This window comes from Musca autumnalis, unplaced genomic scaffold (assembly GCF_047663935.1).
Source record: "Musca autumnalis isolate F117 unplaced genomic scaffold, ASM4766393v1 scaffold_3, whole genome shotgun sequence".
NCBI classification, from domain to species: Eukaryota; Metazoa; Arthropoda; class Insecta; order Diptera; family Muscidae; genus Musca; species Musca autumnalis.
Window position 1 is genome coordinate 147,702,330 of NW_027411866.1, and position 20,160 is coordinate 147,722,489.

At 37.0% G+C, this 20,160-nt stretch overlaps 1 long non-coding RNA gene and 1 pseudogene across 1 annotated transcript in view; one reads left to right on the plus strand and one right to left on the minus strand.

Moving 5' to 3' along the window:
- The window catches only part of LOC141397886 (uncharacterized), a 522,872-nt gene that overhangs the window by 428,121 nt on the left and 74,591 nt on the right, over nt 1-20,160 (minus strand). The window lies entirely within an intron of this gene.
- Nucleotides 14,515-15,639, plus strand: LOC141397885 (S-phase kinase-associated protein 1 pseudogene; annotated as a pseudogene).

Sequence of the window (20,160 nt, forward strand, 5' to 3'; positions counted from 1 at the left end):
GTTAGATCAGCATCTACGAACATTTTGAGTGCGTGGAACGGGGTCAAAGGAGCAATTGTTTCATTGGTCTTGGAATAAGCTTTTCTATATTTACTAGCCTTTGTTGGTGATTTTTCTATTTCTTTGAGCAATTTTGAGGCAGTTCTTTTCCATTCGTTTGCAATACGATTTGTGCGGCATGTATAATCATTTCATCATCAACATTTGATCGAATTTTCTCAGTTTTTCTTCTCTTGCTTCGTTCACTCGAATCCGAAAATGATTTACACGGACGACCTGGTTGATTAAGCGAATGCACTGGTATTTCGAAAGTGCCTTCCAGCCACTTCTGGTTGTTTTTCATAAAAACTTCTTCAAATTTATGAGCTTATAGCCATCTCCGTTTAAATTCGTGTTTGATGTAGGAAAATTTATGCTTAAGGTTCTTTTTTCTTTCCACAGTGTCTCAACAAGACAATAGCAAGTGGTTTTCTAAAAACTCCAATTTCTCATCCAAACTTGGTAAATTTTGTAGTTGCATTTGCTTAAACAGACATTTACGGGTCACTAGTTTATGTGTGTGAAGATAAATTGGATTTCAAATTGGAAAATTTAAATTTAGCAAAGACACGAACCAAAAACAGCGTACTGTACAAATCACTTCTAGGGCCAAATTTAAATTTGAATTTAATGACAAAATTGAATTTAAGAATGAAAATTAATATTTTTATAATTTTTGAACAATATTTAACTGAATTAAAGGAAACTGTAAATATTTAATTAGCATACAATTTTATTATATTAATGAGGTTTGTTTAAACGTTTAAATAATTATATACGTGTCAAAAAAAATGGAAAAAAAATTATTTTATATATTCCCACTACGAAAACTGCTAAAGGCAAATTATTGTGGGGCCCCCCACTAAATAATGGGGAGGGGTTCGTCCACGGAATATTTTTTTCTGGATAGGGCATCGAATGTACATCAAGCCCATGTCTTTCAATAGATTTTAAATATATTCAGATTTTGGAAAAAAATTATTTTATATATTCCCACTGCGAAAACTGCTAAAGGGAAATTATTGTGGGCCCCCCCACTAAATAACGGGGAGGGATTCGTCCACGGAATATTTTTTTCTGGATAGGACATCGAATGTACTTCAAGCCCATGTCTTTCAATAGATTCTAAATATATTCAGATTTTGGAAAAAAATTATTTTATATATTCCCACTGCGAAAACTGCTAAAGGGAAATTATTGTGGGGGCCCCCACTAAATAACGGGGAGGGGTTCGTCCACGGAATATTTTTTTCTGGATAGGGCATCGAACGTCCATCAAGCCCATGTCTTTTAATAGATTCTAAATATATTCAGATTTTGGAAAAAAATTATTTTATATAATCCCACTACGAAAACTACTAAAGGAAAATTATTGTGGGGCCCCCCACTTAATAATGGGGAGGGGTTCGTCCACGGAATATTTTTTTCTGGATAGGGCATCGAACGTCCATCAAGCCCATGTCTTTCAATAGATTCTAAATATATTCAGATTTTGGAAAAAAATTATTTTATATATTCCCACTGCGAAAACTGCTAAAGGGAAATTATTGTGGGGCCCCCACTAAATAACGGGGAGGGGTTCGTCCACGGAATATTTTTTTCTGGATAGGGCATCGAATGTACATTAAGCCCATGTCTTTCAATAGATTCTAAATATATTCAGATTTTGGAAAATCCCGTTATTTAGTGGGGGGCCCCACAATAATATCCCTTTAGCAGTTTATAAAATAATTTTTTTCCAATTTTTTTTGACACGTATATAATTATTTAAACGTTTAAACAAACCTCATTAATATAATAAAATTGTATGCTAATTAAATATTTACAGTTTCCTTTAATTCAGTTAACTATTGTTTAAATATTATAAAAATATTAATTTTCATTCTTAAATTCAATTTTGTCATTAAATTCAAATTTAAATTTGGCCCTAGAAGTGATCTGTACAGTACGCTGTTTTTGGTTCGTGTCTTTGCTAAATTTAAATTTTCCAATTTGAAATCCAATTTATCTTCACACACATCACTAGTTTCACCCCCGAAGAACTAGGTATCTCCATAGTTTAAAAAAAAACATAAAATAAAAAAATGGTTTTTTAAATGTTTTAACAAACTTTGAACTGCTGTATTTAAGGAATAGGCGGGATTCGGCGGCTATTGTTTTTTTTATAGAAAAGCTGAATGTCTAACGTATTTAATAAACAAAAAATATGACCCGGACGAATCCTGATCCATAACAAAATTGCTTTTGAAATTAAAAAAATTAAATTTTTTTCTGTGAAAAAGAGGTTATGCTCAACTACCGAAAAATATAACGAAAGTTAAAAATAAAACATAAAACTATTATTTATTTAATAGAAGCTTACTTGAGCTATAGGAATCACTATCACTTTCACTTCACTACACAACTTAAAATAAAAATATATGCATATTGTGAAATTTGATATAATTTGGGCGCCTAAATAGAAATACGTATCAAGTCAACGATCAAATTGCGTCTAACTATGGTTTAGAAAAAACAGGTGGGGGGTAATTCGCGGATGTGTTTACAATACCTAGAATTCAATATTTTGCGCCTAGCTAGTATTTAGAATTTTGGACTTTTGGCCTCCTAATTACTCAATATCTATCTATGTGCGGCGTGTCTAAGACACCACTTTTGTAGAGAAGTTTTACATGGCTGAAATACTCAGGAAATGTCGCCAACATTACTGAGGGGTATTTTGCCACCGTTGAAAAGTGTTTTGATGTTGCCTGGCCGGGGAATCGAACCCACGACCTTATGTGTGCAAGGCGGGAGTGCATACCATTGCACCACGGTGGCACCCTTATGCCTTAAATAGGTGTTTATTTTCGGAGCTGTGTTTGATATGACATGGACAATGTATAAGTAACACAACAACAGCAAAGCGTGCAGAAAAAAAATAGCAAAATAAAAAACGACAAACTAGAGATTTAAAAGAAAATTGAGGAAAAAGTAATCACGAAAAGAGTTTTTTGTATGTACATATATAATGTAAATACATATATACAAGGTATTACATAGGAAAACTTGTATATAATGTAAAACGGGAAAAATACGCCATTGCAACGCATTATATAGCTACATACTTACATATGCATGTAGTACATAGCTACAACAACAAAACGCAATGTTTTGTATGCGATACATAAATGTGAATCCAAACAGCAGCAATAATATCAGCCTTCATGGTATATATGTATGTATGTACGTTTTAGTAGTCGTAGCAGTAAGTTTGGTATGTCAGCTAGTTTGGTATGACTTGTATATAAACTTTCAATATATAGAAATATACATATGTATGTATGCTAGGTACTTAGTTATGTACAACTAGCTGTACACTCGAATTTAAGCGAAAGAATAAAATCCAATGGCAAAATATTGGTAGTATGTAGCAGAGGAGTGTACATGGTGGTACATATCTACGTGTACAGGCATACAAACATTCGTTGTTATCCATAAAGAAAAGCACCCATCCATCCTGTATGCATACGCTTTTACACTGCTCACTGGCTCACTCTTTCCTACCAATCATCATACCTATGTATGTATGTATGTATGTATATCCCTCCCATCACATCGCCCAAATGCATACATTAAAGGCCATAAACCTGGAATGCTCTTTCATCAAACAAATGAAGACAACATGGTGGCCAAGCTTAAACGATGCGCCGCCATCGGCCAGGTGTCCTATAAATCTAAACAAATGGTTACGGTTGTAATGCAGGTGAAATTTTGAGTCCAAATCAATTCCACATCGGCGGGTTCGGTACCAGAAAGAGTATCAATCGGTTTGTTCCCCAGTTAATTTTTTACTTGATGTGTGTTTGTTCGTTGGCTACCTGTTATATATATATTTTTTTTAAAGAAATCGCATTTATGAGCGTTCATTATTTAAAACCTTATTTAAAGCTTAAAGACCTATGGAGAAAAATCATTTGTGCAAAAACTAACAAAAATTCTGTAAGAGTACGAGCGGTACAAAAAAAAAACACACACACAGCCAAAGTATAAGGCAAATGGATGCGCAAACAAACTACAAATTGAGATGAAAAGCAGCATTGGTTACTCCAGCGCCAAACCTGCTGGTGCCAATACCATCCACTCATCCAATGCAGCATCAACGACCAAAAGGAAGCAGAAGCCAACATGCTCCAAGCTGTCGTTCCAAAAAGCAGCATTGGTGAGCCTCCCAGCTTTCCGCTAAGGACATTGAAATCTCAACATCATGTCAGTCAGCAATCCACAAGGAAGCTGCTCGAGTGAGGGCAATACTTGGTAAGCATGCTTTATCTGAAGAAGTGGGCCATGCTCCTTGACGACAAACACCTCGAGAGCTTCGTATATCAGACCGTAGCCTCAAGAATGAATATATAAATATATAAATTAAGTAGGCTGCATTCAAATTGAACTATGGGAAAACTCAATAGCAGAAGGACTGCAGAATGTGATAGATAAGTTCAACCTGTGGGCATCAATTGTGATGATTTTTGCCGATACAACAAGCGTGACAACCACCTAAATGTACATGTACCACCTTTTCCCACGCTAGGAATATGCAGATATCCGCCACTAAATCTACGGACACTCTGTTCAGCACATGGACGGCGCAATATAGAAGAGAGTTGAATGTCGTGGTAGATGGTAGCAGAATTCCGACCACAAACTGCCCAAACTTCTAGGGCTCACATTCGACACTCGTTCACGTCGTCCGCAGCTATGTGCCCCAAACTGAAATGCAGAAACAAGGTCCTCAAGTCCCTAGCCGGCCGCACTTGGGGTGCAGGTAAAGAAACCTTGTTGACCACATATAATGCGATAGGTGGGTCTGGGGTTAGCTATGGGGCGCCAGTTTGGTCCCTGAATTTTGTTAATACGCAGTGGAAAGAGATTCAAATTCGTCAGAATGCCGCCCTTAGAACAACAACAGGGTGCCTCCTCAAGTCTTCAGAGGACCATCTACATGAAGAGGCAAAGATTTTTCCAGTACAGCAACACAATGAGATGCTTTCGTTGCAATACTTGCTCGGGTGTTATCGTGAGAGCCATCCCAATCACCATCTGCTGGCTAGGCCCGACACACCCAAGCCATATCAGGAAGGATATTCATGCCCTAGAGAGGGACGTCCAACAATCTAGGAGAGAACCCTTAGATCAACAGGCATATCAGGCAGGTTTGAATAGCATTCACACGGACGCAGTTGCTAAGGCCATAAGCAAAAATATAGTGTGAATAAAGTCCTCGGAGTAAATCCCCCATCTATCGCAGCTGATGAGCATCAGCTGCCACGACAAACCAGAGTAGTTCTGGCTCAACTACGCTCGGGATATTGCAGTCGCCTAAATTCTTATTGGGCAGATATTGGTCGCGCCGTGCAAAACATCTGCCCAGTATGCGGCATGGGCCCGCACGACACAAAGCACATTTTCAACTGTCCTGCCAAACCTACTCATCTAACTCCAGTGGATCTGTGGTTACATCCCATCGAAGCAGACACTTTCCTGGAACTGCAGGTAGATCCAGAGCCAGATTGAGCAGAAGAACACAATAATAAACACTGTTACAACAACAGCCACCTAAATGACGAACACGAACATTTACGACATATGCCATGCTAAGCTGTTCGAGGATGTAGAGAATACTATCCTGTATGCGTGATTTCAATTTTAAGATACAAGAAGTCCAAATCCAATAGAGTGAAACTGTGAGTTCCCCAAATAGGGGTGATATCTCCGAAACTGCTTAATCTCTACATTTGTGCAATTCCACACTCTCTCGACGGCATTGAGTTTGAAACCTTGAGTCACCAACTGTATGTGTGATCGCCAGTCATATGTGGAATTCTGAAGCAAGAAGTGCAAATCTTGCAGAGTGAAACAGGGAGTTCCCTCCCCAAGGGGGTGTGTGATATCTCCGGAACTGTTTAACCTTTACCTTTCGGCAATGCCACGCCCTCTCGACATTTGTGTCAGTCTAAACGCCTATCTAATTGATTTTTTTGAGTTCTTCCACGCAAGGAATACGAAAACATACTCGTACGCCTTTAAGTCAACAACCAAACTGTTCACCACATGGAAGGCGGAAATCAAGCTCCTACTGAATGTACACCAGGGTGATTCAAAATAACGATTTTTTTTTATTTCCTACCCCCGAATTTTTTCCATTAGATCCAAAGACCTTATATATGAAATTTTATGACGATCGGTTAACGTTAACCCGTGCCAACATTGCAATCTTTGTTTCCATAGTAATTTGTATGGGGCCAAAGGCGCGTTTTTACCAAAATTCTCTAAATGCCACAATTATGGTCCGATCGATGAAAATACTTTACCAGTTCATTATAGCGGCTGAAAAACGATTTCTACAAAAAAAATTAAAAATCGGATCGGATTTTGATATAGATATGTAGGGCCCAAAATCTGCCAAAAATGCATATTGGAGTTATATCAAAATCCGATCCGATTTTCAAAATCCACAGTTTATTGTCATTTGAGCCCTTTTCATGGCATTTTCCATCACTTTGACCAAAACTTCCGGCGATAGGTCGTCACATTCTTGACAGATATTGTCTTTAAGAGCTGAAAGAGTCTGAGCCTTGTTGACAAAAACCCGCGACTTCAAAAAGACCCACAAAAAGAAGTCTGGAGCGCTCAAATCAGGCGACCTTGCTGGCCAGTGCAAATCGCCAAAACGGCAGATTAGGCGCCCGGGAAATGCTTCCTTCAGCATATCGGTTGTGGCACGTGCAGTGTGTGCCGTTGCACCGTCCTGTTGGAACCACATGTTTTCCAATCCCAATTCATCAAGTTGCGGCAAAAAGAACTAGTTGATCATTGCTCTGTAGCGCTCACCACTCACAGTAACCGTTTAGCCCGCGACGTCTTCGAAGAAAAAACGTCCGATGACTCCTCGAGCGAAAACAGCACACCACGGATACTCCGGGGTCTGCCACGCCTGGCAACATCTCGTGTTGTGCCAGTCTCTTCGAGGCGAGCGGCTAAACGTCGCAGTGTTTCACCAGTAGGCGTTGGACGACCAGGAAATCTGCGACGAAATTCACGTTGTGCCAAAGTCACCGACCGACTATTGGTCAAATAAATAGTCACCAATATTCCGTGTTCTGGAGCAGTGTAGCGTAACATTGTTTATTGACGTCTATTTCGCATGTGTTTACTACACAAATGTCAAAACAGAACTGACATTAGGCGCCAATCGCAAAATGTGTAGCATTTTCTGATAGGAGGATTACTTTTGCGCCACCTTGTATAAATGCCACAGCTATCTGCAATAAAATGAGAAGTAGGCTATGTGGCGTCAGTGTGGTTTGGCAACTTAAGTCATACTTGACAATCTGCCAGAATGCAGCCCTGAGAACAGCGCCAGAGCGTCTCCTCAGGTCTTCAGTCGACCATTTACATGAAGAGTCTAAAAACTTGTCGGTGCGTTGGCACAAAAGGATGTTTTTGATGCAATATATGCTTGGATGCTATTGGCAAAACAATCCAAACCACCTCCTAAGGCATTCCAGGAAAGATGGAGTTTTAAAGATACAAAAGAGTACCTCTATATCAACAATCTTATCAGGCAGGATTGAGAAATATTCTGACTGACTTCCGTACCGTCAGTTGCTTTGTGTTGTTTAAACTTCGTCAAAATATTTCAATTGCACACTCATACATTGTTCCTTGTATATGCAACTTAATGCATCAGAAATAAAAATGATACATGTTTGTTTTTTACCTGCGTTAAAAATGCGTATTTTTGACGTTTTGAAACACGTAGCTTCGCAGTTGTTAAGTACAACGGAGTTAAGAAACATAATACTTCGCAGATTTGCATTCATTTGACGATACAGAAGTCAGCCTCTTATTGATGCAGTCGACGAGCTGATAAGAGCCTATCGTTTGAATAATGTCCTCGGAAATCACCCACCATGCGTGGCAGTGGAAGAACAACAGCTGCTTAGAGAAGCAAGAGATGTTTCGACGCAACTGAAATCCGGTTAGTGTGGCCGCCACAATTCTTGTTGGGCCAGGACTGATGGCAAAACGCACAACATTTGCCCAGCATTCAACACCAGTCCGCATGATACGCTGCACCTTTTCAACTGCCCAACCAAATCCACTCACCTAAATGCTCTCTCACTATGGACCCATTCCATGAACTTGGTTGTGCAATTGCCTTTCTCTTGGAACATTTGCTGTAATCAAACCTCAACGCCTGTCATTTAGCTGGTTGTGTTTGTTGCAGCAGCTTCTATAGGTACAGTGGCGGCCATATAATTAAGAACGACATCGTATTAAAAAGTATTTGACTTGCTACGTTCCAAATATTTGAATATTTATATGGAACAAAATTTGTAAATAAAGTACACGGTAAGCACTTTCAAATAAAGCCAAAACATGTTTTAATTCTCCCTCGTTTATACGAAAGAAACCACGATTTATTAAAATAGTCATAAATCGACCTGGCCACATAATTAAGAACGATATAAGTAAAGGTTACTTTAAGGTAATTTTCATACACAATATGTGAATATATCGTTATGTATTTTAGAAATCGGTTACTTTGATTCATTTTTAGTATCAAATGTCCTTCAATTGTACATATTATTGCATCTAAGTTTGATAATTAGGGCATACCTAACGTTTTCAAAAATTTGCCCATAATTTGACGAATTTATTTTAATTTTGGGATCTAAAGCCACAGTTTTGACTTCCTCTCATACCCTCGATGACGCTCTAAACGATACCCTGTGATTGTCATTCCATAGTCGGCGCTTACTTACCCTTAAATTGGCTTTTATCCCAATTCTTTGAGTCCTTTACGAGGAAATTGTCTGGGAAATAGTTTCGTATGAGCCATTTCCACCTTATAAATCGGCAAGATTGTTGTCTGCAGATAGTAGACAGGAAATAAAAAAATAATTTCGAATTGGACAAAAAATTGGCCTAACGGTACACCGAACAAAAACGAAAGGTTTAATATTTTGAAAGAATTCATTGCACAATGTCTTTGTGGGTGTGGTAGGCATAGTTATGTAAGACTTTTTAATCAATGAAGCTCATATTAATATCAAAACCAGTCAAATCAATAATTTTTATGGATGAAAATACAATTTTTTTATAAACTAATGTTTGATGTACATACACAAAATTATTGTGGAATTCGAGCATTCAAAACATTATGTTAATTAAGGTTATATTCGGTGTGGAATTCTTCCAATTTTTGTATAGACCTTATATTATTGTTTCATTTCCAGTCTACTACCTTCAGACAAAAATCCTACTGCTTTATAAGGTGGAAATGGCTCTTACGAAACTATTTCCCAGACAATTCCCTCGTAAAGGACTCAAAGAAGTGGGATAAAAGCCAATTTAAGGGTAAGTAAGCGCCGACTATGGAATGACAATCACAGGGTATCGTTTAGAGCGTCATCGAGGGTATGAGAGGAAGTCAAAACTGTGGCTTTAGATCCCAAAATTAAAATAAATTCGTCAAATTATGGGCCAATTTTTGAAAACGTTAGGTATGCCCTAATTATCAAACTTAGATGCAATAATATGTACAATTGAAGGACATTTGATACTAAAAATGAATCAAAGTAACCGATTTCTAAAATACATAACGATATATTCACATATTGTGTATGAAAATTACCTTAAAGTAACCTTTACGTATATCGTTCTTAATTATGTGGCCAGGTCGATTTATGACTATTTTAATAAATCGTGGTTTCTTTCGTATAAACGAGGGAGAATTAAAACATGTTTTGGCTTTATTTGAAAGTGCTTACCGTGTACTTTATTTACAAATTTTGTTCCATATAAATATTCAAATATTTGGAACGTAGCAAGTCAAATACTTTTTAATACGATGTCGTTCTTAATTATATGGCCGCCACTGTACGTGTACGTCTTCATTTTGTTGATTCGGATCTACTGCCAACTCCAAGTTAAGAAAGGACGTCACCTGGTCGTGATGTTCGGATTATATCCAGGGATTGGAATGGGCGTCCCAGATAGGAAGGGATCAATTGATGTTGGTTATGGTCGGATAAAATTCACCGTCGGAATGGACAAAAAACATTCAAAAGCCCGTCAAAGGAAGAAGAAAAGATAAGAAAAAATGTAGGTGGGCGTAGGTGGTCAAACAACGGAGAATCGCAATAGTCGCTAATTCAGTTTTCGTATATGAATAAGTATATGAATTGAATTTCTGCCCAAAACTATTTCTTTGTAATTTTTATTGACATTTATTATTATTCATTATAATTGTCACAATTCAGAATTATTTTCAGCCAAAATTTCAAAAATTGCAACAACAACAGAACTATATCCAGCTCTTGCATTTATATAGTTCCTTTCGTTCTTCTCGTTGCTGTTTAGTCGCTGCAATTTATTCATTTTTTGTCAATTCATCCACCAAACCATGAAAACATTTCTGTATCGGAACTATTTGGAACGAAGGAAGCAAAAAGAACTAGGTTAGGTTGAAAAGAGGGGTGATACTAGATCACCACATGCCCATGTGGACATACACTTAAGCCATAAGTAGGCCTGTTGTGCGCTCTAATTTTGGATTATGGAAGATTATCTTTTTTTGACTTAGTCTAGGATCTCTGTCCTATTTACATAGTCTCTGATCTTTTTGAACTCGATTGTCCTAATTTGGTCGAGTCCTGATATAATGTCATTCCCTAGTAACTGGGTTCTCAGATTTGTGAAGGCTTGACAATGACAGAGGTACTGTTCCAACGTTTCGTCGTCCTCTCCGCATGCTCTGCATTCACTGTTTTCTGCACAACCTATTTTGCGCAGGTGCGCTTTTAGACCTAGGTAACCTGTAAGGATTCCTGTCAGTCTACTAATATATTTTTTACTTAGTAAAAGTAATTCTTTTGTTTTGTCCTCGTCTGGGTTTCCCCATAGGATTTTTGTGTTTTTCCCTTCTCTTCACTACTCCCGAGGGATATATGTGCATTTTTTGCCCATGTATTTAGTTCTAGTCGCGTAGCTTTAAACGGCTTAGCGTTTTCTAGACTTACCGTGGGTTGCTCCTTGGCTTGTTTTGCCAAGGAGTTTGCTATTTCATTACCCCTAATCCCGGTATGTCCTGGTACCCATATAATGTTTATCTTACCGTGTTGAGAGTAATTATTTATAGATTTAATACATTCCAAGACAGTTATAGATTTCACTGTCTTGGTTGATATAGCTCTAATGGCTGCTTTGCTATCCGTAAGGATATTTACAGTGGTAGGCCTTGTGTGAGTATCAAACCAAAGCAGACACTCTGTTATCGCCTGGAGTTCCGCCTGCAGGATCCGTTTCCGGTTCCATTATATAAAGACCCAGTCCGGTTCTCCCCCCTAGCACAGCCCCATCCGTGAACCCACAGCTTCCAGCGGGAATCTGTGCTAGAGCTCCCCCGATCCACATGTCTCTGTCAGGTATTGACACTTCACACAAGGCTACTTCACTAGTTTCAGGTATACGGTCCGATACTACCTGATTTATAGATTCACCCGTTGTGACCTTGAATATGTTTTGGTGGTATGTTTGGTGGCTCTTTTCGATCCACTCGCTCATCGACTTTAACCTTGCAGCTGAGATGGCTGCCTCATACCTTACCTGAATATCTATTGGGTGTACAAACAAAATTGTTTCTAAAGCCCTAGTCGGTGTGGTCCTCATTGCTCCGCTAATGCTTAGGCAGCATGTTCTTTGAACCTTTTGCAATATTTCCACATAGCATTTTTTGTCCATGGCTGTCAACCATACCACAGACGCGTACGTTAGAATTGGTCAAATTACGCTTCTGTATAACCAGTGTATCATCCTAGGATTGAACCCCCATTTTGAGCCTATCGACCTTCTGCAGGTTGACCAACATATTTGGGCCTTGTTGGCCCTTTCTTGTATATGGTCATTCCATTTAAGTTTCCTATCCAGAATTACTCCTAGATATTTAACTGTACAAGAGATATTTATTGTCTTATTTAGAAAAACTGGTTCCTCGTAGTGTCCCATTTTCGTTTTCCTAGTGAATAGATATAATTCTGTTTTTTCCGGGTTGACATTCAGACCTCTCGGCCTGGCCCAGTTAAAAGCAATTTTAAGAGCCGTTTCTGCTCTTCGACAGAGTTGATTCGGATTCTTTCCCCTCAGAAGTATTATAACGTCGTCTGCGTAGCAGACTGGGTCAATTCCGTCTTCGGTTAGGGTCATCAAGAGACTGTTTATGGTGGTAACCCACAACAGAGGTGAAAGTATCCCTCCCTGTGGCGTTCCTTTTCCAACTTTGTCTCTTATTTTCACGTCGTATAGCCCGCAGCTTATCCATCTGTTCCTTAGCATGTGGTTTATCCAGTTCCTTAAGGCCCTGTCTACCTGAAACTCGTCTAAGGATTCATTTCGAAGGTTCTTTCTATGTGGTGTACTACCTCATGCAATGCGGTTTCCACTGATCTGCATTTAACGTATGCATGTTGTTTGAATTTAAGCATATCGTTGGGGATCTTACTCTTTATCATGGTGTCGACCATGTTTTGAGCAAGAAAAGGAACTATAAAAAAAGATTCGTGAATTATTTCGGTCTCGGAACTATTTGGAACGAAAAGAACGATGTAAAATAAAGATTTGTTGAACTATATCTGTATCGGAACTATTTGAAACTAAAGAAAACACGATTTTCGTAGATTGTTTGGTTGATTCACTCTCTGTATTGCGGATGATGCTCTGCTATCAGTTTCAACTACTTAAGGAAGCTCAAGAGGAATGAACGAATTTATTTAATTTTATTTTACTTAGCTTCACTTTTGAGAAGCGACAAAGTCGTTTAGTCATGTATGATAAAATTTAGTAGTACATAGTTGCTTAAAGTATTAGTATTAAATATATTTACAGAGGTGTACTTTTAGCTGTTAACTTTAAAAATGTAAAGATCAATCACAATAGGAAATATGAAAAAGGTTAAAATCACAATGTTAAAGCACAAAAGCTTAAAAGTGTTACTATTGAAATGTAGAGGGCGTTAAACTGTAATTATTAAAATTTTGATTGCTTCAGTCTCCCCCTCTGATGCTGAAAGCGTCGCGATGAAGCGTCAGAAATAAATTATTGTGGGAACTGCTATGGCAAACTGTATTAGGAATTGGATTGGTGAATCTGTTACAATAAACTGCATGCAGGCTAATTGATTGTTAGATCTGTTAAGTAAACTGTATTAGGATAATGGGTTCTTGAATTTTGCTTAGGTATCAGTTTGTTGAATCTGCTAAAACTGCAATGATAGTAGGAAGATTGTGTTGAAATAGTCTTGTTGGATGCTGAATCCATAGACTTTCTACGGAACCTCCCCCTGGAGTAAAACTGCATTGTTGTTCAAGTGAACGGCATGATTTGTAGGTACTGATGATGCACTATTATCGGTTTCATGTACTTCGGAAGCATTGAAGTTGATGTGTTGTGTCCAATTTGCGCGATGATGCACTGCTATCAGTTTCATGTACTTCTGGAAGCATTCAGGTTGATATGTAGTGTTCAAATTGTTCTACAGGAATAACCCGTCGTCTTATATGACCATCTGTATAGGTCTTCTGTGAAACAAGACGATTTCGAAGACTCTGTGCTTTCACAAATTACGAGCCTTTTGTTGCTGTAGTCCTCGGCTGTTGATGGTAGAAAGTGGTCGTGTTACATGGCCACTGAGTTGGGCGCCAATAAAGAAGACGCGATTTTCGTAGATTGTTTGGTTGATTCACTCTCTGTATTGCGGATGATGCTCTGCTATCAGTTTCAACTACTTAAGAAAGTACTGAGGTTGATGTACAGAGTTCAAGTTGCTCAAGAGGAATGAACGAATTTATTTAATTTTATTTTACTTAGCTTCACTTTTGAGAAGCGACAAAGTCGTTTAGTCATGTATGATAACATTTAGTAGTACATAGTTGCTTAAAGTAGTAGTATTAAATATATTTACAGAGGTGTATTTTTAGCTGTTAACTTTAAAAATGTAAAGATCAATCACAATAGGAAATATGAAAAAGTATAAAATCACAATGACAAAAGTACAAAAGCTTAAAAGTGTTACTATTGAAATGTAGATTGCGTTAAACTGTAATTATTAAAATGTTGATTGCTTCAAAACTATGAAACTATATTAAGGAACTAGTTCCTTTTTGGGAAAGGAACAAGAAAGATTGATCCGCTCCGAGAACTAGATTGAGTTTTGCACAATATTTTTTTTTTTCTTTCTACACTTAAAACAATTTGCAATTGTTTGTGTACGAAACACACGCATTGTCACACATTCTGCGTTACAGTTTAAGGTATGATCTTAATCGTAAATTCAATACAAAAAACGAAGGCGTCTCGGCAAAAAATTACGTTATTGTGCGGCGAAACATTTTTTAGAACGGCGTTCGCCAATACAAGAAGGCGTTGAACTTCACTATACACAGGTAGCGAGAACGCTTCAGAAGTAGAATGATTTTTGAAGTGATCGGTGATTATATGTTGTTTTATAATAGCAAGCCAGTCATAAATTTCAATCATTGTTTGTGGACACAAAGTAAGTTTTTAAAGCTTTTATACAATCAAGATTTATGGAGAATATTTTGATATATTCAACATATTCTCCTTATTGTCTAGAAGCAACATTTTAATTCGTTTGTGATAAAAATACACAACAATAATACTATTTTAGATTTCTAAAAAAAACCCTCATTTCAAGAAACCACAATTATTTGACGATAAAACACATATGCCTTAGTAATGTTTTTTTTTTTAATCTTTTCAGAGCTCTAGTAATTTTTTTACTTGAAAATAAAAACAGCAACAATATGCCCAACATTCAATTGGAATCATCTGACGGTGAAATTATAGTTACTGATGTAGAAATTGCCAAATGTTCTGGCACAATAGCAACCATGTTGGAAAATTGCGGCATGGAAGATGGTGCCGTTGTGCCTGTGCCCAATGTCAATTCGACAATTTTACGTAAAGTTCTACATTGGGCCAATTATCACAAATACGACCCCAAACTACCAGAAGATGATGGAATCGACGAAAAACGTACCGATGACATATCGTCTTGGGATTCTGATTTCCTTAAGTTGATCAGGATACATTATTTGAATTGATTTTGGCTGCCAATTATTTGGATATTAAGGGTCTGCTTGATGTCACCTGCAAGACAGTGGCAAATATGATTAAGGGCAAGTCACCAGAAGAAATACGCAAAATATTTAATATTAAAACTGAATCGACGACTTCAGCCGAAGAGGAACAAGTGGCGCACAAAGAGGAAGAATCGTGTGAAAAAAAGTAAAGAGGGTGCTGTGCGTGTTTGACTTAGTTTTCTTTTTGTGAATGCTATATCTTTATACGTTTTATTTATTTATTTAACTCGTTCGTTAATACTAAAGCCTCCAAGACCAATAAATAACATTAAGAAAATATATTAATATCCTAAGTAAAATTGTTGAACTAATTTAATGCAGACTTATATAAAATAATTATAATTGGCTCCTCAGTCCTAACCACAAAAACGAAAATAGAAAGCAAAAAACCCATTATGAGGAACAAATAAGTAAGTTATGAATATTGTTTTCTTTTTATACCCTCAGAATTGAGGCATGAGTTTCATACGGGCAAAACGTGCCTCATCGAAATAATGGTTTTGGACCCCAAGTATGTTTGGACGTAATCTGTTTCAGACAATTTGGAGTTAATTTAGCCATGTCCGTCCGTCTGGCTGTAGCGCACGATAACTCTCGAACGAATCAACCGATTTCATAATATTTTGTCCAAAGTTAGTTTAAGTTCGAAGATGGGCCATATGGGTCACTCCTTCCGGTACCTCCCCCACAAAAGTTCGAAAGTGTTCGGAAAAATTGTGCGAACGATAACTCTTAAAGGTAGTAACCGATTTGATCCATACTTTACACATCTTACAATTTCTACCAGACATAGATAAGATTCCAATATGGACTCTATCGGTCCACTCCTTCGGGTACCTCCCACACAAAATTTTGAAAAAGTCCAGTTTAGGACCTGCTCGCGTATAGCATTGTTTTTTGTTGTAGCACCTTGTATTCGCTGCCCCCATTACGGCTGTACAAGTTTTATCAGCGGCAAGTCCATAATTCCTGAAGAAATAGCCCGAAGTTGTAAAAAAACCCTACGGCACCAAGTGTCGATATTATGTTTTTCGTGGGCAAGTCCATGCTTCAGACCAACTGAAATGACTGATGGGCCTAATATCTATCAAAAAGAATGACTCCCAAAATAAGATCTACTTTAAAAATGAACTATGGCGGCCCATTCCTTCAATTACATCTTCCGCAACACTTTTGAGCTTCAAACTAAATATATATTTTTTGTCGGCAAATTCCAAAAAGGGCCCAAAATCCGTAATCCGTAGATTCGATATTGTAAATAGATGGACGTTTCAATTTACACAGGCTGAGGGTATATCTCTGTTGGCAAAACCGACTGATCCATTTTTAATTGTTCTTTTTGCGCTCAACTCACTTGCCACAAACTCCATGCAATGTAAAACGTCATTTTTAAGCGGTTACCTCCATTTTTAGAGCCCAATAAAAGCAATGTTTCATCATTTTTTCCATTTTCTTTGAACTCAGAAGCGGTTTGCAGTGATCACTATAGCTAGAAAACGAATAAGCCTATCCTCTTTTAAGTACTTTTTGGGCTTACATAGAATTGTAAATTTGTAGGCATTTTAGGGGTAGAACCTTATTAGTTCACTGACAGACTTAATCAACATAGTTTATACAGAACAAAAATTAAAGCATTTTAACGAAGGCTAAAAAAATGGTGCAAGAGATGTATGAAGTTGCCACTCTCGCCCAGCCGATATGTCTGAAGAGCTGCCAAACCAACAGCGAAACTAGTCACATAATTTGGTGGTTGTATGGGTTCGAGTCCCTGGCTTTCCTTTTTCACTTACAAAAAATTTCGATCATCAAACTTAACTCTAAACGAGAAAATTAATAAAATTAACATTAATAATGATCTTCGCCCCATCAGGAAAAATTTCAACAAAAAAAAAAAATTAAAAAAAGTTTAAAAGTTAAAATTCAAAAAACACTAAGTCGCAAAAATAAGTGAACAAAACTAAAGCACCCCCAATGTAAGGAACTAAAAAAATCGTGAAATCAATATTTTATTTTTATGACACACGTAAATTATTAAATATTTCAGACGATATTGCTTCCCAGGCTACTTTTGCGGCTTCAAATAAATTTTCTTCGTTAATTTCTGGTGAGAGTCGAGTTTTATGAACCGACTCCAACGAGAAATTTTAAATTAATTAAAATGATCTTCGCCCTAATAGGCTAAATTTTCAAATAAATAAAAAAATCAGCTTGAGCTTTTATGAATTGGTCCAATCCCTTGACCGCCTCCATGTTTTACAGTGCCTTTGCAAAATTAAGGATTTAACCGTTGCCTCCTTTCTTTTAAATTCTTTAAATTAAGCTTAGATTCTTCAAAAAACAGCACAGTCCTCCATTTTGGACACACCAGTTCAGTTCTGTGAATCGTTCTGTTACTAATATTTAAACCTAAGCGATTTTGTATTTGACCAGAAGATGCTGTAGCATAATCTTTGAATGAAAATGAACAATATCGGCTTATGTTTTGGTATAGCCCCTTTATAGGGGTTCCTACTATAGCTTCGTTCCCGTACTTTTTAATAGTAAAACTCGTAAAAGAGAGAACTGTAAAAAAAATTTTCTCACACAAAAGTTTTTTGAAATAGTTCGGGAATGGAAAAATGGAAAATACGTCAAAAAAACTGGAACAAATGTCAAAGTCGGCGTATCAGCTAATCAGACCTGTTAAACCTGTTAAAATTTTTTACACGCTCAAATTTGTCGAGTAAAAAGTTTTTAAAGAGAGCGCCATTCAGCGCCACTTTTGTTCAAAGAGAAGTGAACATTTTACAACTTTTTTGTGTACGGGAACGGTTTTTCGGGTAAAATGTGTAAAAGTCGTAAAAATTGTAAAAACTTTTTAGTTCTGGAACACAGCTTATATTAGCTGTGCATTTTGGGAGTCAATCATTTGGCCCTAAGGCTGAAATTTCCCAACAGAAATATAACTCATAGCAGAAAATCACCTTCCGAAATATGTATGATAATAACGGCCCTGGACAACCTGCAAGTTAGTCCACCTCTGACTGAAAAAATTAAATAGAACAAAACACAAATATTACCTAAAAAACAAAAGAAAATCAACAGCACAGAAAAAAAATCGTAATACATATTAAAAATTCAATATCTGTATGGACTTGCATACTCTCACACAGGAGTCGAATGCAGTAGAATTCAATTCTTTTTCTTATGTGTTTTTTGGTGAATCCTTTAATTTTTTATTATTTTTTTTTGTATTGAAGAAGAAGTAGCAAATTGAGAAGACAGAACAAACCCACACACACGAACATACATATGTATATAATAAGTAAATAAAGCACTTGTCCTTGTTGTGGGTAACACAACATTGACAACAGAAGATATTTAAAGCGCAGGAGGTTGGTTATAGCTTCTGTCCAAAAAAGTTGAATTTCTTTTTTTCCATTCCATTTGTTTCAAAAATAATAACGAAGGAGATTTTCTGAGAGTTTCAGTTATGTCTGAAGGGGAAAATAAAAATAAAATATTTAACATGAAAAAAATGCGTATTCTCGTGTCCTTGTCAAATTTGTGTATTCCTTGAAAACGAAGACAAGTATACGCAGATGTAACAAAAACTGCGATAAATAATGATGGCATGGGAGAAGAGGAGAAGGAAGGAGTGGAGTAAAGCGCAACAGATCCATAAAGAGAGAATATTTGTATTTCATTGTCCCTGAAAATCCACGTTTATAAAAGGGACATCTTTTTGCTATAGACCATCTACCCATAAAAGTATTTTATATAAGAAGGCATTTTTACTTACTACTATAGAAGACATTAAAAAGAAAGTTTTTTTCCTCCAAGAAGACCTTAACAAGGTCTGCTTCCTTAAGAAGAAGGCCATCTCGCTATAGAAGATCTTAAGAAGGTATTCTATATAATACACTAAGAAGGTCTTCTTCCTATAGAAGACTTAGCAAGGTATTCTTCCCACAGAAGACTTTAAAAAGGTCATCTTCCCATAGAAGAGCTTCCTCATATAGAAGCCATGAAAAAGATGCTCTCCCCATACAAGACCTTACGAAGGTAGTCTTCGTATAGAAGACATTAAGAAGGTCTTCTTCCTCTAGAAGAGATTTTTTTATAGAACAACTTAAGAAGGTATTCTTCCTATATAAGACTTTAAGAAGATATTCTTCCTATAGAAGACCCTTAGAAGGTATTCTTCTTAAAGAAGACCTTAAAAAGATCTTCCTTTTATAGAAGACCCTAAGAAAGTTCTCTTCCTATAGAAGACCTTATGAAGGCTTTCCTCCTATAGAAGACTCTTAGAAGGCCTTCTTACTATAAATGACCCTTAGAAGGTCTTCTTCCGACAGAAGACTTGAAGAAGGTCATCTTTCTATAGAAGACTTTAAGAAGGCTTTATTCCCATAGAAGAGCTTATAAAGGTTCTCACTTAGAAGTCCTTAAGAAGGTCTTCCTCACATAGAAGCCCTTAAGAAGGTCTTCCTCGTATAGAAGTCATTAATAATGTTTTCTTTTATAAAAGGTCTATTCTTAAAGAAGAGCTTAAGAAGGGTTTCTTCCTATAAAAGACCATACGAAGGTCTTCTTCCTATAGAAACCATTACGAAAGCCTTCCACCTACAGAAGACCTTTAGATGGTCCTCTTCATACAGAAAACCTTAAGGAGGTCTTCTTCCTATAGAAGAACTTCAGAAGGCTTTCTTCATATAGAAGAACTTAAGAAGGTCATCTACCCATAGAAGACCATAAGAAGGTCATCTTCCTAAAGAAGACCTTAAGAAGAAGGTCTTCTTCCTATAGAAGAACTTAAGAAGGTATTTTTCCTATAGAAAACCTTACGAAAACCCTTCCACCTACAGAAGACCTTAAGATGGTCCTCAGTATACAGAAGACCTTAAGGAGGTCTTCTTCCTATAGAATAACATAAGAA